General features: G+C 34.7%; 1 long non-coding RNA gene across 1 annotated transcript; it reads left to right on the top strand.

Moving 5' to 3' along the window:
• The first annotated feature begins 665 nt into the window (after positions 1-665).
• Positions 666-23698, top strand: LOC124973302 (uncharacterized). The gene is made up of 4 exons (XR_007106665.1): positions 666-886; positions 1809-1873; positions 8260-8372; positions 23580-23698. It is a non-coding gene; the product is annotated as an uncharacterized LOC124973302 (long non-coding RNA).
• The last annotated feature ends 3038 nt before the right edge of the window (positions 23699-26736 follow it).

Raw genomic sequence — 26736 nt, 5'->3', positions numbered from 1 at the left:
AAATGAACAATTTGAATCTATTACTGCTAAACAGTATGAATAGAAATAAAAATAGGACAAGGATTATTTGGGATAAGTGATCTAGTCACAGTGAAAGTCCCTCTGTTGTGGAATTCAGTCATGAATTGAAATAGTCTCTAAAATGTTATTTTAGTGCAAAGTGGTCAAGTTTTTAGAAACTACACCTAGTACCTAGTGACTGCATAAAAATATAAGTTGACCTATGTGTGTTATTATTTCAACATAAAACCTGTAAAAGTAGCACTATCTTGAATCATATATTAGATGAAATGGTTTAATTTTCTGTTAAAATACTTTTTGAATTAATAGTATAATATAGAACTGGTTAGAATGTCAGTTAACAGCAATTATAATTGTATAAACAACCAAGTGTTTGAAAAATATAACTATGTCTTAACGATTTATTTTTGAGTAGTTTTTATCTTTATACAGAAATTGCAAAGAAAGTGCAGAGATTTCCCAGGGAGCCTCATCCTCGTTTTTCTTTTTCTTTTTTTTTTTTTTTTCCTTTTTTTATTGCCGTGCTTGGGATTGAACCCAGGGCCTTGTGCTTGCAAGGCGAACACTCTACCAACTGAGCTATCTCCCCAGTCCCTCATTTTTCTTTTGATATGATTTATATGCACTGTCTCAGATGGGTAATGTCCTAGAAAAGGTGTCATGAAGAACAAACACTAATGTGCTATCACTTAGTGCAGTTGCATTTCCTTTGGATTCTTAGTTCTTCCTCTTCCTGTTCCAGGACCACATCCAGGATCCCAAATGACATTCAATTCCTGTCCCTATAGACTTCTCTCTGTGGTGAACAGTTTCTAAGACCTTCCTTGTTCTGATGACCTTAATAAGATTGAGAAGGGCCTTTCAGGTACTTTTTACATTGTTCTCTATTGGGGTTTACTTTTTATTTTCATATTTATCCTGGGGCTATGGGTCTGTGAGATGCTGTCACAGAGGTGGACAGCATCTCTGTGATCTCAGGCCCCAAAGGGGATTATCCTGTTAGTACTGACTGTGCTCACCTGTGTGAGGCAGAGCCTATCCAGTTTCTCATTGGTATGTTTCTGTCTCTGTGTGTCCACATTGTCTGTGATCTTCTGGAGGAAGTCACCATGCATGGCCTGTACATAAGGAACAGGGAGTTAGCTCCACCTCCTTGAAGGCTGAATGTGTGCCCCAATTATCTGGAATTCTTCTGCACAAGTGGTTTCCAGTCAACCCACTTATTTATCTATTCAGTTACTTATTTGTATCACTCTGGACATTGAATTGTTACTTATGCTGTTATTTATTATCCAATTCTGTAGTTCCTCATTTCTCAATTCATTCCTTGTTTAACCGTTGGGGTCTTTCCACTGGAATCTTTTTTTTCCTTTATCTCCTGTTGTTCTTTAGCATATTTTCTTGTTTTGTTCCAAAGTTCTCTCTGATACTCAAATGTTACCATGGCTTTATACTTATTCTCTTGGTTCTAGTGTCTTCCACTTCTTCAAAGAGCCCTGACTTCTTGGATTAGAGAATGATATCAAAATCTTATTTCTGGCAGGGTACGGTGGCACACACCTGTAATCCCAGTAGCTTGGGAGGCTGAGGCAGAAGACTTACAAGTTTGAAGTGAGGCCCTAAGCAACTTAGACCCTATCTCTAAATAAAGTAGCAAAAAGGGCTGGGGTGTAGCTTAGTGGTTAAGCAACCCTGGGTTCAATCCCTGGTACCAAAATAAATAGATAAGTTAATTGATTAATTATATATATTTTTCTACTTTCTTATTTATTTATTTTTAACTGCAGATGGACATGATTCCCTTATTTTCACATGGTGGTGAGGCTTAAATTCTGTGCATCACAAGATCTAGGTGAGTTCTCTGCCACTGAGCTACACCCCCAACTCCTGCCCATTGCACCTGGTGTTTTTGTGTGTGTGTGTGTTTCATCTCCTGATTTTATTAACTAGCACAAATCCTGCAAGATGAGGGAGTTAATCTCATTCCTTTGATATTTTTAACTTAAAAGATGTGATTGCCATAACCTAGCTTAAGTACCAACTACATATTTAAATTTATTCCTTTCCAAATATCTCCATTCTCAGGGTACCTGAAGTATAACATCAACAGGACTACAATTACCTGTAGATTTTGAGATCAGGACCTGCTTTTCCTTCCAGGCCATGTCCAATCACTGTCAATACACATATGGTAAAACCAGTTTGCTTTTACAAGAGTGTTTCCCTTTCATAACCAGTCACAGCACTGTCAATATCCTGGCTTAGTATTAGTTATGTAACAGAATGCCACTTAAGGAAACTGGGTGAAGAGTATACAAAATGTATTATTTCATCAACTTCCTGGTAGATTGTAATTATTTTAAAATAGTGTTTACTTTATTTTGTGTTGCTGGGGTTTGACCCCAGGGCCTCCATCACACTGCCAGTGCTCCCTCCACCACTAAGCAATATCCCCAGCCATTTGTACTTTGAGACTTGTCATTAAGCTGCCCAGGTGGATTTCACAAGCATGTGACCCTCCTGCCTTAACCTCCCAGAATAGCTCATATTACAGGTGTGTACCACCACACCTGGCTCAAAATGTTTTAAAAATCTAAACAAAAATGTTACTCAAAGAAAAGAACAAGAGGAAGAAAACACATATAAGTGAAAAATAAAATAGGAATGGACTTAGAAGAGCATTTGGGAGTCACCTGACCAATGGAGGACATCTGTCAAGGGGATTGTATCACCCCATGTAAAGGATTAAGGGTTTGATAAAATAGCTGCCTGGTGGCCTTTAAGGTTAAGGTAATATCCATACTCTAGCATCTAAAGCTAATTTATAGCATCTCTGTGGCAATTCACATCAATGAAATATCAGTGCTATTGCACGTTAAACTAAGGTAATAGCTGTCCCATGGCCTTTAATATTGAAGTAATCTCCACACTATAGCATCTTATACATATATATTTGCTGTCATGTGGCCTTTCATATAAATATGATAACTGTTATGTGGCATCTAAAACTAATATAATAACTTTCTGTGGCATTTCACACTAATATAGTATTTATACTGTAGTAGCTAATGCTAATGTAATATTTTTCCAGTTGACATAATACTAATATAATCTCCATAGTAGAGCATTTATATTTGAAAAAATAACTGCCCCATGGCCTTTCAGAGTAATATAATATCTATAATATATAATCTAAAACTATTATAATAGCATCTTAAACTATTCTAACAGCTGGTCTTTGGACTTTAATAATAATATGCTGCCCATCTAAATTCAATATAATTTAGAGCATCTAAATTCAATATAATACCTGACTTAGTGCTAATATAATATCCATAGTGTAGCATCTAAAACTAATAAAATAACTTCCATGTGACCTATGATAAGCATATGATATCCATACCATAGCATCTAAAACTAGTATAATAACTTCCCTGATGCCTTTAACTTTAATATAATAGCAATAACATGTTCCCAGAAACTAGTATAATAGTTGTCCTGTGACCTTTAATGGTAATATAATATCCATACTACAGCATCAAAAACTGCTGTTATAGCTGCTATGTGGCCTTTCATACTAATATAGTATGTATATTGTGGCCTCTAAAACTAGTATGATAGCTTCCATATGACCTTCAATACTAATTGAGATGCACTGTGGTACCAAAATATTATAATGGATGCTCTGTGATCTTTAATACTAATCATATCCATTCTCTAAAATCTAAAGCTAATAGAATAGGTATTATATTATTTGGTCTATAATACTAAAGATGTCCATCCTGTGCCATTTAAAACTAATGTAATAGTTGTTCTGTGGCTTTAAAAGTATTATAATATTCATTCCATAGTATCAAAGATTAATATAAGAGGTGTGTTGTGGCATTTATATGAACTAAGTATCCATCTAATTAGCATCTAATACTAATATAATAGCTGCTTTGCTATCTTTTACAGTAGTAATATATACGTAATGTACTCTTTCAGTCTAAGGTCCTGTGGACCTTAAAATTAATGTACTATACAAACTGTTTCATCTCATCTAATCTAATAGATGCCCCTGTGTCCTTTACTACTAATGTAATGTCCATCAGTAACACTGACATCCAATATATTTGCCTCTAACTAATATGATGTCCATTCTGAAATGTCTAATGTGAATATAATAACTACCCTGCAGCCCTTAATACTTATGTGATATCCATTACGAAGCCTCTATAACTAAACTGATGTAATAGCTGACCAGTGACCCTTGATAATCTGTAATAGCCAGACTACAGAATCTCATACTAATATATTAGCTGGATGTGACCTTGAAACTAACAGGCTATGTATCCTACAGCTTCTCAAGTTAGCATAATAGATGCCATGTGTTCTTTAATGTTAACTTCATATCCAATATGATAGCATGTCTACCTAATATAATAGGTTCACTGTGGACTTAAACATCAATATAATATTTATAATATGACATCTTAATACCATCTATATCCTTTGCCCTTAGTACTAATATTATATCCATGCTATAGGATCTAAAACTAGTATAAGGGATGACTTGTGGCCTTTAATGTTAATATGAGAAATGTATTGCATTCTTTAAAATTAGTACAATACCTGTCCCGTGGTCTTTTATATTTATATAATATCCATAATATAGCATCTAAAATTAACATAATAGCTGTCCTGTGACTATTAACATTCAAACAATATCCATGCTATAAAATCCAAAACTATTGTAATAACTGACCTGTATCCTTTTGTAGAAAAATAATATCCATACCTAATATTCAAGCAAATAGAATATCTGCCCTGTGGCTATGAATAGTAATGTAATATCTGTATTACAGCACCTTAAACTAATGCAATGGATGTATTGGACCTTTGATATTAATGTACTATCCATGCTATAGAATTAAAACCTAACATAAAATGTCATATGTAGCCTTTATTTAATGTAATATCGCTATTTAAACAGTTTAAACTAATGTAATATATGTCCTATAACCTTATATCCTAATATGATATCCATATTATTGTATCCAAGGCTAGCATAATAGCTGATATTTGAACTTTAATATTAATATAACATGTTTACTGTACAGTGTAAAAGTAGCATAATATCTGTCCTGTGGCTCTCATTATTAATTTAAATCCATACTGCAGCATCTAAAATTAATAGCTTCCCTGTGGCCTTTAATGCTAATGTAATATTCTTATTATAGCATGTGAAACTAATGTAATAGTGTCTCTGTGCCTCTTAATATTAATATAATCTTCATAGAATAGCATCTGAAACTAATATAATTGCTGCAAGACTTCAATGTTAGTCAAATATCCATTCTCTGGCCTCTAAATCTAATATAGCAACTGCCCTCTGGCTCTTATTCTTGATATGATATCCATATTACATCATGGAAAATTGATAGCTGCTCTGTGACCTTTAACATTAATACATGCATATTGTCACATTTAACACTAGTAGAATAGCTGTGTTGTGACCTTCAATACTAATATAATGTCCATACTATTACATCTAAAATAAATATAACAACTGCCCTGTAGTTTTAATATGGATATAGTAGGCATACTACAGAACTTTACACTAATATATGTCCTGTGGCCTTTAATAGTAATATGTAGCCAGACATTAGTACCTCAAAATGATGAAACAGCTGTCTTTGACCTTTAACATCAATGTAATACCCATGCTTTGCTATCTAAAATTAATATAATAGCTGCCGTATCTCTTTTTATACTAATATTGTACACACAGAACAACATTGAAAATTAATATAATGGCTGTCTTCTGGCCTTTGCATTAAATTAATATTGATGCAATAACACAGCTCATATAATAGTTGAACTTTGGCCTTTAGTATTAATATAACAAGTATACTACAGCATCTTGTACTAATGTATTAGCTGTCCTGTGGCCTTTAATATTAATATAAAATCAATGTATAACCATATGATCCAATATCTGCTCTGTGGCTTTAAATAATATGTAATATACTTCTTAAACTAATGTGATAACTGTCATATGGACTTCAGTATTAATATAACATTTATACTATAGCATCATGACTGAACTGTGATTTTTAATATTAACATAACCATCTATAATAAAGAATGGTTTTCCTTTGTACCTTTTTGGTTTTTGTTACCAGGAATTGAACCCCTGAACCACATTTTTTGCTCTTTTTTGTTTATTATTCTTTTTTTTTTGAAACAGGGTCTTGTGAAGTTATTTAGGACTTAGCTAAGTTGCTGAGGCTGACTTTGAACTTGTGATCCTCCTGCCTTAGCCTCCTGAGCCACTGTGGTTACAGACCTGTGCCACTGCATCCAACCCTGCTGTATTCTTTTAAAACCAATATTATAGCCACACTGTGACCTTTAATACTAATATAATATACAATCTATACCATCTAATAGTGATATGATAGCTGCCCTATAGTCTTTAATATTAATTTTATATTCATAACATAGTATCTACAATTAATATAGTAGGTACTCAGGACATTATACTAGCATGATATAAGTACTATATCATTGAATATTAGTATAATAGCTGTCCTGTGGACTTAAATACTAATATAATATCCACATTATAGCATTTTAACAAACACAATAACAAAATGTAGGACTATAATACTAATGAAATATGTGTACTATAGCATCTTAAAATACTGTAAGAGATGCCCTGTGGCATTTAATATTAGTATGAATACATATTGTGACCTTAAAAGCTGAAGAAATAGCTGCCTTGTGGCCTTTTAATGCTACATAATATCTATACAGTAGCATCTAAAACTCATAAAACAGCTGTCCTGTTGCCATTATGACTAATGCAATATGCATAAGGTAGCATATCATAGCTATCCTGTGGCATTTAATATTAATATTATATCTACAATGTGACCTCTAAAACTAATATTACAGTGTATTGTGGCCTTTAATATTAAAAATGTATCAAAACGTGCTCCCTGAACATGAAATAGTAGCTGCCCTGTGATCTTTTAATACTATACTATATAGTACATCCATTCTATTGCATTTAGAGTTAATATAATAGCTTGCCTATGACCATATTAATATGGTAGCCAATCTAAAATAATGTAATTGCTCCCTTGTGACCTGTAACACTTACATGATATGCAAACTATGGCATCTACAAGTAATAAAATATCAGTCTACTGGATCTTAATACTTATGTAATGTATATATTCTTAAGTAATATAGTAACTGCATTGTTGTCTTTAATGCTAACATATTATCCATTGTATAAACTCTAAAGCTAATACTTTAGCTGCCCTGTGAACTTTATTATTAATAAACTATCCATACTGCAGCATCTAAGAGAGACATAAATGCTAACCTTTGGTTGTTAATATTGAAATAATATCCATACCATAGCATGTAAATTTAATAACTGCCCTGTAGTTTTACTATTATCAAGATATCCATAGTATAGCATGTAAAATTAATATGCTATATTACCTGTAGCCTTTAATGTTAATATAACATACATGACATAGCATCCAAAACTAATGAAATAGCTACCCTGCAGCCTTTCACACTAAAATGAGAATACATGTTTCATGTGTACTGTGCTTAATTATTAATGTCATGTCCATACTATAAGAAAAGAAACTAATTTAATATATGACCTGTGGTTTTTAATGCTAATAACCACCTAAAGCTAATATAATAGCTGCCACATGCCATTTAATAATAACATAATAAAATATCCATAGTTTAGCAAGTAAAATTAATATAACTTATTTGGGTTATAATACTATTTTGATATCACTATGTAGCATGTAAAATTAATATTGTTGCTTCCCTGTGGCCTTTTATGTTAATATGATATCCATAGTATAACATCCAAATCTAATATAAAGTCTGCCTTGTGCATTTGTAGAAAATGATAATCCATTTTACATGCCTATGGCCTTATTGGGAACATGATGTCCATATTATAGTATCAAAACTTGATAAAATTGCTGCCTTGTCAATATCCACTCTGCTTGCCAAATCTTTACATGTATTTGGAAGGCATTTAACAGGCTCTATTTCAGGCACTCTAAAGAGCAGGGAAGTATCTAATAAAGACCCTTCATGGAGCTTATGCTTCTAGCAAGATAAGAGGTAGGTAGTGGGTGAATCACCAATTAGGTCAGTGCCCTACCACTGAGCTGCTTCCCCAACCCTGATCTCTATTAATTCTTGTTTTAGATAGGAGCTCCCTAAATTGCCCAGTCTGACCTTGAACTTGGAATACATCTGCCTCAGCTTCCTGAGTCACTGAGTTTTCCACCAAGTACCACCATGACCAGCTAGAAACATTTGTAAGTCATGTTTACTAAGTAAAACTTAAGTAGAATATAATTTGCCAATTTTAGTGTTGAGTTCTATGATTTTTTTTTTGGTACTGGGGATTAAACACAGTGTTCTCTACCACTGAGCTACATCCCCAACACTTTTTATTTTTCATTCTGAGACAGGATCTCACTATGTTGATGAGGTTGGCCTTCAAATTTTTAATTCTCCTTCCTCAGCCTCTCAAGTGACTGGGATTACAGGCATGTGCCACTGCATGGGTTCTACATGATATCTTCTTAATGAGATCTCTTCTCTTTTTCCAGCTACACTACTGGAAATTGAACCCAGGGACAATGTACCACTGTGCTATACCTCTACCTGTTTTTACTTGTTTATTTTGAGGCAGGGTTTCCTAAATTGCTGAGGCTGACCTTGAACTTGTAATCCTTTTGCCTCAGCCTGCTGAGTGACTGGGATTACAGGTGTGTGTCACCATGCCCAGCTAATATTACTAATATCATGATTTTTAATCTTTTTGATTTTATCTGTTGCATAGCAATTCATTTTATTTATCTATTCTGAAGGTAGAAAAAGCATTTCTATAAAAATAGTGGTGTAATATATTATTAACAACCAGAAACAGTTCAAGTGTATAATAGTTACAGAATGAATAAGGAAGCATCAGAATCATATACAACAAATAAAAAGGCAAATGTGGAAAAAAGTAGATTCATAATTTTTTATTTATTTTATTTTTTTGTGGTGCTGGGAATCAAACCCAGGGCCTCATGTGTATTAGGCAAGTAGTCTACCACTGAGCTACACCCTCAGCCCTCATGATATCTTTTGCATGAATAAAAATGACAGTAGTAAAACTCCTAATAATATTTATCCATTTTTGTTGACACTGGATCTTTATTTTTATTTATTTATTAATGTATGGTGCTGAAAATGGAAACCAGGGTCTTACACATACTAGGCAAGCACTCTGCCACTGAGTCACAACCCTAGCCCCTATACTTTGATTTTTGCAAAGAACTTTGTGTGTTTGAAGGTTAAAATTTGAAGTCATACTTTACTATTTTTTCTTTAACTTAGTAGATTGTTATTTTAAGGGTGAAGATGTAGCATAGAAAGGAGGAACCATAAGTTCCTTCACTACTAGGCCAGTTTGAAGATGACCCTGTGGTGTTCTAGGCAGCAAGATAGATGATGCATTCTCTCAAACTGGCTGTCTGGAAGTGAAACCTCAACACCCTAATTGCTAGTGGGACCTCACTCCCGTCAAACAAAACAATTCAAGGCTTCCCATTTGCTTCAATGAAATAGCCTTTTGTATTTCAATCTTTTGAAGTCAGCCAGACCTACCTCTATTACCACACCACAGTTAGAGTCAGATTTTCTTACAAGATCTTTTATCGTAATGAAGATTTATTGAAGCTTAGATTACAGGATGCCACAGTTGCCTGAGAAGATGATTGATATTAAACAACAAGCACTTTAATGTTAAATAAAAATAGAAATGCAGATATTGTTGGTGAAGATTCTTTTAAGGCATGTTCTGTGATAGGATGGGTGAAATATTTTAGAGTTTTGATTTCCTTCTTACATAACTTATGGTTAGAAAAAACAGCAAGGCATTTATTTTATTTAATTTTTTGCAGTATTGGGTGCACCATCTAGCTATTCAGGAGAGTGGGTAGGTGCTCTACTGCTGAGCTACATCCCAGTCTCAAGGTGTTTTTTAAAATGTGGGTAGGAAAAAAGACTGCTAGGAATTTGGTTTATATGTACACATTAAATAAAACAACTGTTTTTCTAGTTACATTTTGGAAATTTTATGATTTTAACATCTTGACATCTGCTCTAAAATATCTTTAAAATGTGATCATATCTAATTTTGTATTGAGGGAAAGCCACATTTACATACTGCTGGATTTTAAGATTAATTTATAAGCTAATTTATGAATCATGAAAACAGGGTTAAGCTCATCAGTCATTAATGTGTTGCTGAAACTTTGTAATTTAAAACTACAAAAAGATGTTTTACTTTATTTTTTTCATTTTACCATATCAGTCTCTATACAGCAATATGGATATGACACCTGCTGGTACACTTTTAAGAATTACATTGGGAAAGGGACACAACATTTTTTTAACAATGCCCCCCTTGTTTTTTTCTTTCATTTAACAAATAAAATGTAAAAAATGAAATGTGAGAGCTGAGAAATATGAAAGAGTGTATTTAATAAAAACTAGTTTTCAGAACCTGTTAAAGTAATGAGCTGAGGAGATTCCTAGTGGACACATAGGACTTGTTTATGTTTTAATTGCAGTTTAATAATTTTCTGATGGAATTACAATCATAGCAATGTTGCATTTTAATCACATGCATACATTTGGTTAACCAAACTAATGACTTTAAATCACAGTTTGATATTTGCTAATACATAGATGCTAATGTAACAGCTGCAATATGCCCTTTAATAATAACATAATAAAATATCCATAGTTTAGGAAGTAAAATTAATATAACTTATTCTGGTTATAAAACTATTTTGATATCACAATGTAGCATATAAAATTAATATCAATGCTTCCCTGTGACCTTTTATGTTATGCTAGCCATACTATAACATTCAAATCTAATGTAAAGGCTGCCTTGTGCATTTGTAGAAAATGATAATCCATTTTGCATGCCTGTGACCTTACTGGGAACATGATGTCCATATTATAGTATCAAAACTTGATCAGACTTCCTCAACAGGACTCCCATAGCACAAGAAATAAAAGCAAGAATCAACAACTGGGATAGATTGAAACTAAAAAGCTTTCTCTCAGCAAAGGAAACTATCAGCAATGCAAAGAAAGAGCCTACAGAGTGGGAGAAAATCTTTGCCAATCATACTTCAGATAGAGCACTAGTCTCCAGAATTTATAAAGAACTCAAAAAACTCTACACCAAGAATGCAAATAATCCAATCGACAAATGGGCTAAGGAAATGAATAGACACTTCACAGAAGAAGATCTACAAGCAATCAACAAACATATGGAAAAATGTTCAACATCTCTAGTAATAAGAGAAATGCAAATCAAAACCACCCTAAGATTCCATCTCATCCCAATTAGAATGGCGATTATCAAGAATACAACCTACAACAGGTGTTGGCGAGGATGTGGGGAGAAAGGTACACTCATACATTACTGGTGGGGCTGCAAATTAGTGCAGCCACTCTGGAAAGCAGTGTGGAGACTCCTTAGAAAACTTGGAATGGAACCACCATTTGACCCAGCTATCCCACTCCTTGGCCTATACCCAAAGGACTTAAAATCAGCATATTACAGAGATACAGCCACATGAATGTTCATAGCTGCTCAGTTCACAATAGCCAGAGTGTGGAACCAACCTAGATGTACTTCAATTGATGAATGGATAAAGAAACTGTGGTATATATATACAATGGAATATTACTCAGCCATAAAGAATGATAAAATTATGTCATTTGCAGGCAAATGGATGAAATTGGAGAATATCATGCTAAGTGAGATAAGCCAATCTCAAAAAACCAAAGGATGAATGATATTGCTAATAAGTGGATGATGACACATAATGGGGGGTGGGAGGGGTTAGTGTTAGGTTTAGAGTTAGGGTTAGGGAGGGGGGCAAGAATGGAGGAAGGAAGGACTGTATAGAGGGAAAAGAGTGGTGGGAGGGGTGGGGGAAGGGAAAAAATAACAAAATGAATCAAACAGCATTACTCTATGTAAATTTATGATTACACAAATGGTATGCCTTTACTCCATGTACAAACAGAGAAACAACATGCATCCCATTTGTTTACAATAAAATTTAAAAAAAACTTGATAAAATTGCTGCTTGGTGGCCTTGCATATTAAGATGTTTTCCATATTGTAGCATGTAAAAATGATAAAATAGGTGACCTGTGGACTTAAGTACTCATTTGAAATCCATGTTGTAGCATTGAAAACTGATAAAGAAACTGCTTTGTGGCCTTCAATACAGACATGGTATCCATATTATAGCTTTAAAAACTGATAATGGGGCAACCTTGTGGCCTTTTACATGAGACAGAAAATCCAGGTGGTATTCCCTGTGGTCATTAGTTTTTAATGTCACTTGTATTCATGCAGATCATATAACATCATATATAGTGTGGCCTTTAATGTTAATATGATAACCATATGGTGGCATTTGTTACTAATCATTCCCTGCAGGCTTTTAGTAATAATCTAACATTCACATAGAGCTTCAATTCTCATATTCTAACTGTCCTGTGGCATTAATACTACTAGGATATCTGTATTTGAAAATTGAAATTGATGTTACAGCTCCCTGGGGCTTTCCAAATTAGTAAATTATCCTCCTAATGGTGTTTAAACTAATGTCAGAAATGCATTGTGGCCTTCAATACTGACTAGATACCATTTCATAGCATCTATAACTGATAAAATAGCTGCCTTTTGGACTTTAGAGCTGAAAAGAGATCCAAATTATACCTTGAAAAAGTGATAAAATTGATATATTTGGGTATTTAATTTTGCTGTGTTGTACATGTTGTAATATCAAAACTTAACCAAGAAGCTTCCCTGTGTCCTTTAGGACTGGTAGGCTTTTCCCATGACCCATGAAGAATTCATGTGTCAGGTGCCTTGTAGCCTTTAATATGATATGACAAGCATATTATATCCATAGCAATTGATCACAAAATAATATCATATATAAATTGTGCCCTTTAATTCTAATATGATAAAGGTTAAAATATCATTTATTATTAATATGATTGCTCCCTGTATCTTTTAAATAATAATATAATATCCACATATATCATTAACTGATAAAATAAGTGCACTGTGGCATTAATACTAATATATTATCTGTATTTTAAACCGATATGATATTTCAGATCTTCTGTGGATTTTAATATTAATAAATTCTCCATATGATAATGTAAAAGTGATATAAGATGGTGTGGTGGCAAGCCCTCCTGGAGCCCATCATTGCTGACCATCACATTCCACTGCTGGCAGTTGTGTTTATGGGGTTTCTTGGCAACAGCTATTCCACTGTTGACAGTAACTGTCCAGTTAGGGTACTTGACAGTGATTCCTTCTGTTGGGGAGGATTAAGTCAGAGACTGAGGAAGCCCCCAGGGGAATGGGTATACAAGGCTTCCTGATGAAGTCGGCCTGGAAGAAATTGGTTGCCTTACACTTGGAGGGCAGGATTCACAGATTCCAAGAGACTGTAAAGATTGGCAATTTAGCTGCAATAAAGCATTTTTTATCTCAGGGAGGTGATGTTGATGACCCTGATAAAAGACACAGGTATGGGGAAGTCTATGAAGTCAGGGGCTGAAGGACAAGGGGCCGATTCGGGGAAGAGGGACTGATGGGGCTGCACTACTCAGGATCTGCTCCTGGGGCAGAGCAGAAGGGAGACCAGGTCTCCTTTCACCAGGAGATGACTTTCAGAACCCCATGGAGGCCACTGTACTGGGGACCTGCAAACCTTGGAGGTGTAGCACCCAGGCCCTCTTTTTTTTAATATTTAATTGATTTTAATATATTGATAACTGAATTTTTAAAATTTATTTTATTTTAAACAAATGGGATATATGTTGTTTCTGTTTGTACATGGCATACCATTTGTGTAATCATACATTTACATAGGATAATGGTGATTGATTCATTCTGTTATTTTTTCCTTCACCTGCCCCTCCCACCCCTATTTTCCCTCTATACAGTCCCTCCTTCCTCCCTTATTACCCACCTCCCACCCCCATTATGTGTCATCATTCACTTATCAGCAAGATCATTCGTCCTTTGGTTTTTTGAGATTGGCTTATCTCACTTAGCATGATATTCTCCAATTTCATCCATTTGCCTGCAAATGACATAATTTTATTATTCTTTATAACTGAGTAATATTCCATTATATATATACCACAGTTTCTTTATCCATTCATCAATTGAAGGACATCTAGGTTGGTTCCACAATCTGGGTATTGTGAATTGAGCAGCTATGAACATTGATGTGGCTGTATCTCTGTAGTATGCTGATTTTAAGTTCTTTGGGTATAGGCCGAGGAGTGGGATAGCTGGGTCAAATGGTGGTTCCATTCCAAGTTTTCTAAGGAATCTCCACACTGCTTTCCACAGTGGCTGCACTAATTTGCAAACCGACCAGCAGTGTATGAGTGTACCCTTTCCCTACATCCTCTCCAATACCTGTTGTTGCTTGTATTCTTGATAATTGTCATTCTAATTGGTTGAGATGGAATATTAGGGGAGTTTTGATTTGCATTTCTTTTATTACTAAAGATGGTGAACATTTTTTCATGTGTTTGTTGATTGCTTATAGATCTTCTGTGAAGCATCTGTTCATATCCTTAGCCCATTTGTTGATTGGGTTATTTGTATCCTTCATGTAGAGTTTTTATATATTCTTGAAATTAGAGCTCTATCTGAAGTATGAGTGGCAAAGATTTTCTCCCACTCTGTAGGCTCTCTCTTCACATTGCTGATAGTTTCCTTTGCTGAGAGAAAGCTATTTAGTTTGAATCTGTCCGAGTTATTGATTCTTTTTTTTTTATTTCTTGTGCTATGGGAGTTCTGTTAAGGAAGTCTGATCCTAAGCCAATAAGTTGAAGATTTGGACCTATTTTTCTTCTATAAGATGCAGGGTCTCTGCTCTTATACCAAGGTCTTTGACCCATTGTGAGTTGATTTTTGTGCAGGGTGAGAGATAGGGGTTTAGTTTCATTCTGTTGCATATGGATTTCCAGTTTTCCCAGCACCATTTGTTGAAGAGGGTATCTTTTCTCCATTGCATAATTTTGGCACCTTTGTCTAGTATGATAAAATTGTATTTATTTGGGTTTGTGTCCATGTCCTCTATTCTGTACCATTGATCTACCTGTCTATTTTTGTTCCAATATCATGCCATTTTTGTTACTATTGCTTTGTAGTATAGTTGAAGTTCTGGCAATATTATACCCCCTGTTTCATTCTTCCTGCTAAGGATTGCTTCAGCTATTCTGGGTTTCTTATTCTTCCAGATGAATTTCATGATTGATTGCTCTATTTCTGTGAGGTACATCATTGGGACTTTAATTGGAATTGCGTTGAATCTGTATAGCACTTTTGGTAGTATGGCCATTTTGGCAATATTAATTCTGCCTATCCAAAACATGGGAGATCTTTCCATCTTCTAAGATCTTCCTCAATTTCTTTCTTCAATGTTTAGTAGTTTTCATTGTAGAGATCTTTTACCACCTTGGTCAGATTGATTCCCAAGTATTTTATTTTATTTTTTGAAGCTATTGCAAATGAAGTTGTTTTCCTCATTTCCCTTTCAGATGTTTCATCTCTTGTGTATAAAAATGCTTTAGATTTATGTGTTTTGATTTTATAGCCTGCTGAATTTTACTTTGCTGAATTCATAATGAGGTCTAGACATTTTCTGGAGGACTTTTTTGGATCCTCTAAATATAGGATCATGTCATCAGCAAATAGTTACAGCTTAAGTTTCTCTTTTCCTATGCGTATCCATTTAATTTCTTTATTCTGTCTAATTTTTCTGGCTAGAGTTTCAAGGACAATGTTGAAGAGAAGTGGTGAAAGAGGTCATCCCTGTCTTGTTCTGGTTTTTAAAGGGAATGCTTTCAGTATTTCTCCATTAAGAATGGTGTTGGACTTGGGCTTAGCATAAATAAACTTTACAATGTTCAGGTATGTTCCTACTATTCCTATTTTTTCTAGTGCTTTGAGCATAATGGGGTGTTGTATTTTGTTGAATGTTTTTTCTGCATCAATGGAAATAACCATATGATTCTTATCCATAAGTCTATTGACATTATGGATTATGTTTATTGATTTATGGATATGAAACCATCATTGCATTCCAGGGATGAACCCCATTGATCGTGGTGCATGATTTTCTGAATATGTTTTTGGATACGGTTTGCCAATAATTTGTTAAGAATCTTTGCATCTATATTCATCAAGGATATTGGTCTGAATTGTCTTTCCTTGATGTGTCTTTACCTGGTTTGGAGATGAGGGTGATATTAGCTTCATAGAATGAGTTTGGTAGGGTACCCTACTTTTCTATTTCCTGGAATACTTTGAGAATTATTGGAATGAGTTCTTCTTTGAAGGACTTGTACAACTTGTCTAAGAATCCACCTGGTCCTGGGGTTTTCTTAGATGGTAGGTTTTTAATGGCTTCTTCTATTTAATTGCTTGATATTGATCTGTTTAAATTGTGTATGTCCTCCTGGTTCAGTTTGTCATATGTCTCTATAAATTTGTCAATGTTTTCGGTAGTTTCCACTTTGTTAGAATACAGATTTTCAAAGTAGCTTCTTCTTATGTTATGTATCTCAGTGTCTGTCATGATGTTTCCTTTTTCATCATTGAATTTTAGTAGTTTCAGTTTTCTCTCTCCTTCTCTTTGTTAGTGTGACTGAGGGTTTGTCTATTTTGTTTACTTTTTCAAAGAACCAACTTTTTGTTTTGTCAATTTTTTTCAATTGCTCCTTTTGTTTCAATTTCATTGATTTCAGCTCTGATTTTAATTATTTCCTGACTTCTACTACTTTTGCTGTTATTCTGTTCTTCTTTTTCTAGGCCCTTTAGCTGTAATCTTAGGTCATTTAGTTGTTGACTTTGCATTCTTTCCTGGAATGCACTTCATGCAATGAATTTTCCTCTTAGTACCACATTCATAGTGTCGCAGATACGTTGATATGTTGTATCATTGATCTCATTGACCTCTAAGAATATTTTTATCTCCTCCTTTATGTTTTCTGTTATCCATGTTTCATTCAATAGCATATTATTTAGTCCTCAGGTATTGGAGTAATTTCTGTTTTTTATTTTGTCATTGATTTCTACTCTCAATCCATTATGATCTGGTCGAACACAAGGCAGTATCTCTATTTTTTTGCATCTCCCTAAGGGCTGTTTTGTGGCATAACATATGGTCTATTTTCTAGAAGGTTCCATGTGGTGCTGAGAAGTGAATCCGCTCATTGATGGATGGAATATTCTATATATGTCTATTAAGTCTAGGTTATTGATTCTGTTATTGAGTTCTATGGTTTCTTTGCTTGGTTTTTGTTTGGAAGGTCTATCTAGTATGTTAAAGTCACCCAGAATTATTGTGTTGTGGTTATGTGATTCCTGAAATTGAGAAGGATTTGTTTGATGTACAGGGATGCACCATTGTTTGGGGCATAAATATTTGCTATAGTTATGTCTTCCTAATTTATGATTCCCTTAGGCAGTATGAAATGTCCTTCTTTATTCCTTCTGCCTAACTTTGGCTTGAAGTCCACTTTATCTGATATAAGGATGGAAACCCCACTTTTTACTGAGTCCATGTGCATGGTAGGTTTTTTCCCATCCTTTTATCTTTAGTCTGTGGATGTCTTTTTCTATGAGATGAGTCTCTTGCAGGCAGCATATTGTTGGCTCTTTCTTTTTAATCCATTCTGCCAGTCTATGTCTTTTGATTGATGAGTTTAGGCATTAACTTTAAGGGTTATTATTGTGATATGATTTGTATCCCAGTCATTTGGCTTATTTTTAGTTTTTAAGTTGGCTCGGTTTCTCCTTTGAGTGGTTTTTCTCTAAGGTAGTTCCTCCCTTTGCTGACCTACATTGTTGTTTTCCATTTCCACCTCATGTAATATTTTGTTGACAATATTCTGTAGTGCAGGTTTTCTATTTGTAAATTCTTTAACTTTTGTTTATCATGGAAGGTTTTTATATCATCTTCAAATCTGAAGGTTAGTTTTGCTGGGTATAGGATTCTTGGTTGGCAACCATGTTCTTTCAGAGCTTGAAATATGTTGTTCTAGGCCCTTCTAGTTTTTAGAGTCTGGGTTGATAAGTTTGCTGCTATGCATATTGCTTTCCCCCTATATGTAATCTGATGCTTTTCTCTCATGGACTTCAAAATCCTATCTTTATTTTGAATGTTAGGCATCTTCATTATAATGTGCCTTGGTGTTGATCTGTTTTGATTCTATGCATTTAGTATTCTGTAAGCCTCTTGTATTTGATTTTCCATTTCATTCTTCATGTTTGGGAAATTTTCTGATATTATTTCATTGAAGAAGTTGTTCATTCCTTTTGTTTGTTTCTCTGTGCCTTCCTCAATCCCAATAATTCTTAAATTTGGTCTTTTCATGATGTTCCATAGTTCTTGGAGATATTGTTTATGATTTCTTACCATCTTTTCTGTTTGGGCAACTTTATTTTCAAGATTAAATATTTTGTCTTCATTGTCTGACGTTCTGTCTTCCAAGTGGTCTAGACCACTTGGAATGTCATGCTTTCCATTGAGTTTTTTATTTGGCTTACTCTTTCCTTCATATCAAGTTTTATATTTTTGAAAATCTCTATCTCTTTGTTGAAATGATCTTTTGCTTCCTGCAGTTACTCTTTCAACCACTTATTGGTATTATCTTCATTGCCTGCATTTGCTCTCTTAACTCATCCTTTGCTTCACGATTCATGTTAATCATATATAATCTGAAGTCCTTTTCTGACATTTTTTCTACCATTTCTGTCATTGGATTCTGTAAATATAGAATCTAGATTTGTTTGGATCATTTGCTTCCCTTGTTTTTTCATGTTGGTCATGTATCTTCCCCTTTAGCTGTGCAGATCTGGGGTATTGCAGATTTCCCCCTATAGACTTATAGTGGCCCTGTAGGTTTCCAAAACATTTCATTTAAGGGGAGATCAATATTATCAGTGCCCAATTCAGACACTATGCAATCCTAGACCAAATAGCCCCTATGAGGACAATAAAAATATTGTCATAATAAACAGAATGAGTTCAAATATTATCATCAGTAAAACAAACAGATTTGCAATAATGTCTGCAGTTTCTAATGGAGGACAAAGAGGATGCAGAGCGATGTAGAATGGGGCTGTTAATGGGATAAGAATAGAATATACAGAAGTTCTAGATAACAGAAAGTATGAGAGTGTAATCAAATGAAATTGGATACTGTCATGCAAAAAAGGGAGAAAGAGACTGAGGGAACAGGTAAACAAAAGGAAAAGATAGCAAGAAAAGTAAAGAAATAAAAACTTAAATTTTTTAATAAGGAGAAGAAAGAAAATCTACAGTGTAACAGTCACATAGTATTCAAACCTCCCAGTGTTCAGTAGCCTGATGCATGAGAGGTATTGACAATGATCTTCAAGTCTCCAGCAGGCATCTCAGGATGTGATTTTCCCCACCTAAAGATCAGAGCTACGGTTTCCAGGACTATCCAAGATGGCTGCTCTGGCTTTAAATGTGTTGGCAAATGGGAAGCTACAGCTTGGGGTGTGGACTTGGTCGGCTGGAGGTCCTAGAGGTGGGGTGTGTTTGGTCCGGCAGGGGTCCTGGAAGTCCAGTGTGTTTGGTGTGGTTGCAGGATCCTGGAGGCAGGGTGGAATCAGTCAGTCTGGGGCCCCGGTGATAGTACACAGTCAGTTTGTCTGGGGGTTCTGGTGGCAGGGAGCAATCCGTCGATGTGAGGGCCCCAGAGGCAGGGAGTGATCAGTTGGGCTGAGGGATCCTGGAGACGTGACTCAGTCAGTCCGGTCAGGGGTCCTATGGGTCCTGGCTCTTGTCTCAAAATGGCGGCAGCCACATGTAACCAAACCTGTAGGTACAGTAACAGTGAACTTCCAGGCAATGGCAGGCAGCTGGTGCTCCACCGGCAGTCTGCAGTCAGTCTACTGGCAGCTGTCAGACGATTGGGAGGTGAACCTCTGGTGGTGTGTGATGGGTGATGGGTAGGTGAAAGGCAGGTGATGGACAGGCAACAGGCAGGCCAATGGCAGATGATAGGTGCCTGACAGTGAGCAGTCAAGAAACAGATCTCACCCAGGTCCTCTTAATGAGCAGTAAAAGAAAAGCAAAATTTCAACTGGTTTCCTTGTAGACTGTTTAACAGTTAAGTACACACAGCAGTTTAATATTAATGTACAAATTTTCAAATGTACATTATATACATTGTAGAATAGTGCATAATGAGAAAAATATTGCTCATAATATAGCAACATGAGGGCTGTAAAAAGAGTTCTTCAGATATAATCCACTATGTGTTGTCTACTGAGAAAACTTAGAACAACTCCTTGAATGAAGAACATGGCTCCACCAGTTTTTCTTCTTTTGTTTATAACATTGCTGTGAAAGTTACAAAAGAAGAAGAAAACACTTACTTCTCACAGGCTTGACTCACTATTTAATCAAATTCTGAAGGATAATTTGGTGTCCTCTTCACCAGTCAACCGTCTTCAGAGAAAGACTTGTGGAAGAGCCCTGAGTTTTCTGCAAAGACTTGTTACCTTTCAAGAGAGTAGACAATAAAGTTCACTGGTAGATTGCTCACTACCCAAAGCACCAAACATGGTGCTTTTCCAATTTTGTCACCAGTTTGACAGACTACACTTAAAAATAATCTATCAAAAGTTTTGCACAATATTGTTGTTTCCTCTGTTCCAATACAGTTTCCTGTAGTTGTGCCTTACTGTTTGTTTATGCAAGCAGGGAGAACAGAGCATTGGCTCACAGCATCCAGTAAGTGCAGACTTTCAGTCACTAGTGCCAAGGGAGCAGCATAAATAAGGTTCCCAGTATTCCCAGGCTGCCTGCTGCTCCCCTAATGTCCCTTGCCCTCCTTGTTCCCAAGGGACTAAGGATATCCATATGGGCCTGGGCCCTGGTGGTGGTTTTGTGGAAGGGAATACTCCTTGTCCCCAAAATGTGAGCTCTTTCTATGGTTATCAATATTGCAAAAATTTAAAAAATAATAAATATCAAAGTTATAACATTTTGGAGTCCCACATGCTTGCAGTATTATAAGACCATGATAACACTATGAAAATGTTTGTAATGAACAAAGCCTTGCCAATGTGGGTATCAAAAAATTATAAACTTTCACAAATTACTTGTTTGCCAACAGCCAAAAGATAAGTGCCTAGAACAGGATAAAATACAAAGAATGCAAATATATGGAAAAATATTTAGTATATAAGCATTGTTAGGTAGGTATGTATACATTTTTAAATGTTGAACAGAACTTACCATCAAATCATCTATTTGAGGAGTGTTATGCAGCTTAACCTTAAGCAGTAGAGTCTAAGTACAACTCCTCTTGCATTCTCAAAACTTCATAGCTGAGAAATGTATTTCATTTAATGTTAGAATTAAGTTTCTTCTCTTACTAGGGGCACAAATATTTTTTCCTATATCCAAACATCTCTTGAGCATCTGCAAAAGAGTACTTTGTCTGATTTAAGTCAGTTTGACTTTATCAAGCTAAAGGGCATGCATCCAGTCACCAGCACCAAAATGGAACAAATAAAAGTTTTTAAAGAGGTAGATAAAAAGGAATTTTTCTTTTCAGTTCATTCTTTCTTAGGACAGTCCTTGTCAACACAAAATGTATAAAGAGGAATTTGTGTTTTCTTGTACATTTCTATGTAGAAGTGAAAGAAAACTTTTTATCTGTGTTTATAAGTATTACACATAAATTTTTATATGTAGGGCTTGTTACATAAATGTAAGTTAATTCTGCTTTAGGGCATGCTGACAAAAAAGAAGAGAGCAAGTGTAAAAGATTATTACTACTACCAAAGTACTGCTTTACTTCCTAATTTTTGCTTAAAAACCTGAACTCAAGCATATTTACCTGTTCTTTCATTCTATTCATTTATACCCATACACTGAATACCTAGTATATCATTGACATAAGGTCTCTTAAAACTCTTCTCTATAAGGTTTATTTTTACTTGATCAGAAATTTAAAACTGAAGAGATAGGACTTGATTTCAAGTAAACCCTTTCCTCACACAGATGCACTTCTGCAGGTAGGAAACTAAACTGTTTTAAAAATTAGGGTATTAATAAATATTGAACATTAGAAATACCTGATTTACATATATCCTATAACTCTAAATATTGAATAAAGTGAACCATGCTAGTTCATTTGGGTCTTACATTTTCTATCACTCTAAGTTAGTTGAAAAAAAAAAGAAAAGGATTATTATGTTTTAAATTTGGTCTTTTATTGTTGTTTTATCATTCACCTCTCTTTACCTACAATAATTTTAAGAATTAATATTAAATTCAATGCCACCCATATGACTAGAACTACTATAGACCTCTTGTTTGCATTACATTTCACTCAAGATAAGGCACTGTATATTATGTGAGGGTTCTTTATTTCATGTATGAATAAAAAAATTGAGTTTCCAATTATACTTGTGATGTGGCCTAAATTTTAATGGCATCCCAATGTCAGTGATGTTCAAATGATAGAAAAAAGAGCAGTGAAGACTGACTGAAAAACATAGTCCTTGAAAGATATCTGTAATATCACTATAATAGTACTATCTTATGAATTGAAATACTCTGTTGATTCATAGTAACAGTAATGATTACAATAGCCAAGAAGGCAATGATTATTGAACTGTTGCTTGTTCTAGAAACTGTTCAAATTTTTGCATAGATTACCATTTAAGCATCACTGTACTATCCTGGGAGTTAACTACTGACTTTAATCCTTATTTTATTGGTGATAAAATTGAGGGATAGGAGGGCTAACTAGTGAGTCACAGAGGTTAAAGAAGAATTCCAGCCAATGTTGAAATTGATTCAAGGGCCATGCTCTTTATAGGCAAGTGGAATGCTCTCAGATTAGAATGTGTTTCAGTGGTAAAGCTCTTACCTAGGAGACTCCAGATTCTGGGGTCCATCCCTAGCAACACAAAAACAGAATAAACAAAAATAAAAGATCAGTGGGACCAGGCACAGTAGCTCATGCCTATAATTCTAGTGATTTGGGAGACTGATGCAGAAGCATTACAAGTTAAGTGCCAGCCTGGGCAATTTAGTGAGACCCTGCCTCAAAATTAAAAGTAGTAATAATAAAAAGTACTAAGGATATGGCTTTTGGGTCAAGTGCTCCTGAATTCCAATCCTAGAAGTACCAAAAAAAGAAAGGCAAAAGAAAAAGTCAATAGAATAGGCTGTTAATTCATTAATTTAGTATGTAATAACAGCTCATAAACATTGTACTTTCCCCAAAAGATAGTAGAGAAATTGCCTGTTATTTAATGTTTATAATTTCATTAATAATTGTAGATTTTTGAGAGGTATTTTATGACATCCTAACAAAGTCTCTTACTTTCATAGGAGTGCTCTACATTATGCCTGTGCCTTTGGCAAAGCAGAAATGGTGGATTTTCTAATGAAGAAGAATTGTAAGATCAACCTCAGTGATCTTGATGGCAATACACCATTGAAGAAGGTAGAGGTAGCTACAGGTTTCTGTAGAAAAAAATTTAATTGAAACGCTTAGGAGAAAAATTGATTAATTCAGTTTAAATATGACTAATTAGTAAAACGTGAAATGCTTTTCTTTGATTCTCAAAATTTAGAGTTTATTTCTTGGTATAAAACCAACAGACACTACAGTACATGGAAGAGCAGTGTGCAAATATCCTATTAGAACATGGTGACAATCCACATGCTCACAACATCAGGAATGAAACAACTCTCCACCTGGCTTTTGCTTCGAGGTCACCATCTTTAGTGGAAAAACTGATTTCACTAATTGTGAATTCAGGAAGCCATAACCAATGTATACACCAGACACCATTATTTCCAAAATACTTAAACTATGTTTATTTTGACTGTGACATTGGTTGACAAATGAGGATTTTTATGCAGTTTTTTTGTTTTTTAAATTAGAATGCAAACAGTTGTTGAAAGTTCTCTTCCTCTTTTTCCTTTTTTTAAACTCATAAATATATTTAGTTTACCTCTAAAAGTTGTCTGTATTTTAAATTAAGGAGAATCATTCAGAAATATGAAATTCAAGCTTCTCTTAAGAACCAATGTGCCCCTCTGAGTCCCAATACTGTGTGGTGAGGGTGTGCAGTGTGCCTCCTGCATAGCATGGAGGAGTGTTCTGTTTGCTGCTGTCAAAATGTATCATTCACTCAGATGACCTACTTTTCCTCAATAAATAAGTATACAATTCCTGTTTTAGAGTATATTCTTATACAGATTTCATGGTTCTCTTGAAAGTTTCTATTAATTTACAAGAATCTGGCCTATACAATAAATTGTAATTCTCTTTGAAATGGATTAAAGTTTAGAAATTGGCATTTACTTTATTTTAAATTATTATGATAGTTTTACAATTACACATGGGACTTGGTTTCATCCTGACAAACTGATGTGGATGGAAATTAATTTCAGTTCTGACCCCCTTGGCCTGACTCTTTGCCTCTCATGCTCCCTTCCCTGCCTCATTCTCCTTCCTCTCCTCTGTTGGACATATTTTTTCTCATCTGTGTGTTGCATTTGATTGGTCACTCATGTTATCTGTCCCTCTCCACTTGCTTTATTTTACCCTAACTTCCATTTTTGAGAGAAAGTGTTTAACCTTTGAGTTTCTGAGTTTGGCTAATTTTCCATGGCAGGATATTTTCTGTTTCCACCCATTTACCAACAAATGAAATGATTTTATTCATTTTATATGTAGAATGTGTATATCATTTGATAAGTAGTATATATTAATTTATATATTGTTATGTATATAATATATATTATGTAACAAATATGTAATATATATTATATATCATATATACATATACATGTACATGTATGTGTACATATACATCTACATGTGTGTATATATATAAAATATACCTGGGTCAATTACATAATATAGCTATTATGAATTTGTTATTGTAAATATTGTGACCATAGTATGCTAATTTTAGATCTTTCAGGAAAATAGGAAGGAGTGAAATAGTTGGATTATATTGTGGTCATATGCCTATTTTTGGTTGTTCTTAGCTATCATGACAGTAGAATATATTTTCACATATCATACATTCATAGACTATCTCTTCCTATATTTGTGGTTGTACATGATGTGGAGGTAGACTGGTTTTGCTTTCATATATAAACATAGGAAGATTAGGTCTGAATCACTCTATGGTCATTCCCACCCCTATTCTCCCTCCTTTCCCTCACTCCACACAGTCCAATCCAGTGAACCTCCTCTCCTCCATCACTCTGCCTTTTGTGAGTCAGCATCCACTATTAGAACATGTAGCCTTAGGATTTTTGGGATTGGCTTATTTCACTTAGCAAGATAGTTTCCAATTCTATCCATTTACTGCCAAATGCCATAATTTGTTTCTTATTTTTGACTAAATAATAGTTCATTGTATATGTGCCACATTTTCTTTATCCATGAATCCATTGAAAGGCATCTAGGTTGGTTTCATAGCTTAGGTATTATGAATTGAACTGCTGTAAAATCAATGTGGCCATATCACTGTAGTAGGCCAATTTTAAGTCTTCTGTGTTTATGCTGAGAGTGGGATAATTGTGTCAAATGGTGGATCCATTCCTAGTTTTTTGAGGAATCTCCATACTGCTAATGGACTATACTAATTTTCAGGCCTACCAGTAATGTATGAGTGTAACTTTTCCCCCACATCCTTACCAACATCTGTTGTTACTGTAGGCTTTATAATTCCCATTCTGAGTGCAGTGAGAGGAAATCTCAGTGTAGTATTAATTTCATTTCTCTCATTGTTAGTGATATTGGATATTTTCCCATATATTTACTGATCACATTTCTTCTGTGAAGTGTATGTTCAGTTATGAGGTCCATTTACTGATCGGGTTATTTGGGGTTGTTTGGTGTTAAGCATTTTGAGTTCTTTGTAGGAGATTAATGCTCTATCTGAGATGCAGGTGTCAAAGATTTCCTCCCCTTCTGTGGGCTATCTCTTCATGTTCTTTATTGTTTCCTTTGCTGTAAAGAAGCTTTTCAGTTTGATACCATCCCATTTATTGATTTGTGATTTTATTTCCTGCACTTTATGAGTCTTGTTGAGGAAATTTGCTCCTAATCTGACATGATGGAGAGTTTGTCCTACATTTTCCTCTAGTACATGCAATGTTTCTGGTCTAATGCCACTTTGAGTTGAATTTTGTTCAGGGTGAGATATAGGGGTTAAATTTCAATCTACTACATATGGATTTCCTGTTTTCCAGCATCATTTGTTGAAAGTGCTATCTTTTCTTCAATGTGTGTTTATGGTGACTTTGTCTATTATGTGATAACTGTATTTACACGGGTTTGTCTACACATCTTTTATTCTGTACCATTTGTCTTTCTATCTGTTTTGGTGCTAATACCATGTCTTTTTTGTTACTATAGCTCTGGAGTATAATTTAAGTTCTGATATTGGAATGCCTCCTGCTTCACTTTTCTCATGGAGGAATGATTTGCTTATTCACAGCTTCTTCTTTTCCAAATGAA

Source organism: Sciurus carolinensis (genome assembly GCF_902686445.1).
Source record: "Sciurus carolinensis chromosome 14 unlocalized genomic scaffold, mSciCar1.2 scaffold_115_arrow_ctg1, whole genome shotgun sequence".
NCBI lineage: Eukaryota > Metazoa > Chordata > Mammalia > Rodentia > Sciuridae > Sciurus > Sciurus carolinensis.
Note: the sequence above shows the minus strand (reverse complement) of the source record. Positions and strands in the feature narration are given on the sequence as shown.